This window comes from Erinaceus europaeus, chromosome 6 (genome assembly GCF_950295315.1).
Source record: "Erinaceus europaeus chromosome 6, mEriEur2.1, whole genome shotgun sequence".
NCBI classification, from domain to species: Eukaryota; Metazoa; Chordata; class Mammalia; order Eulipotyphla; family Erinaceidae; genus Erinaceus; species Erinaceus europaeus.
Window position 1 is genome coordinate 62,973,936 of NC_080167.1, and position 900 is coordinate 62,974,835.

Genomic DNA, 900 nt, shown 5'->3' on the forward strand with positions numbered 1-900 from the left:
TTGTACAACTGGAGTGTACCCTCTTGGTGTATAGGGATCATTCATATATTAAAGAAATTGTTGATTGGGGGAGGAAAAAAAAACAAACCATGATGTTACTAGGACGAAAGAGCATTTATTTGGGTTTCTTAAATTTGTAAACCAGGAGCACAATTCAGTGATGAAAGAAATTTAGGAATATGAAATAGCCGATTAAAGCTGACAGTGAAATCCTGCCAACACGAATAGCGTGGTCTCAGTGCAGGCCCCACAGCCCCGCCAAACATACACGTGATAGTGGCAAACGTGCTAAGCAAGACCTATGACCAATCCTTTAAAATTCTTCGGAGCAGACTTCTGAAAAATCCTTGTGTTGCATTTCTTTGCTTGCAAAGCGAGGATACTAACACCAATTTACAAACCAAAATTACTATTTATGACCACAGTAGCCAAGCACAACGTCTTTCGAAACATACAAACAAAAATCAAACTCACTTTTTTCGACTTTCTTAACGAATTTTGGGTGTGGGTGTGTGTGTGTGGGGGTAACCTTAAAAAGTTTATTTTTACTCAGAACGTATAGGGGGGAAAAATTAACTTGGGCGTCCCCTGTCCTTTGGAAATAACTGCATAATCATAAAATTGATTTGAATATGGGTCAAAAGAATTAAAACTCAACATAGTTGGAATTTTCAACAAGACTCGGTAGAGCGTGACTCTGAACTCCAGCACCAATTTCCTTTGAACGACGTCTGGAAAGGTCTCAGGGGCGCCTGAACCCAGGGATGCCTCAACCCACCAAGACAGAATGGGAGGACATCCGGGGACCCTGCGGGCGGCGCGCCAGCGGTGACGTCACGGCCCCAACGCTAGAGCCGCGCGACGAGGGGGCGTTCCCTTTCCGGTCGGTTGCCTGGGAGA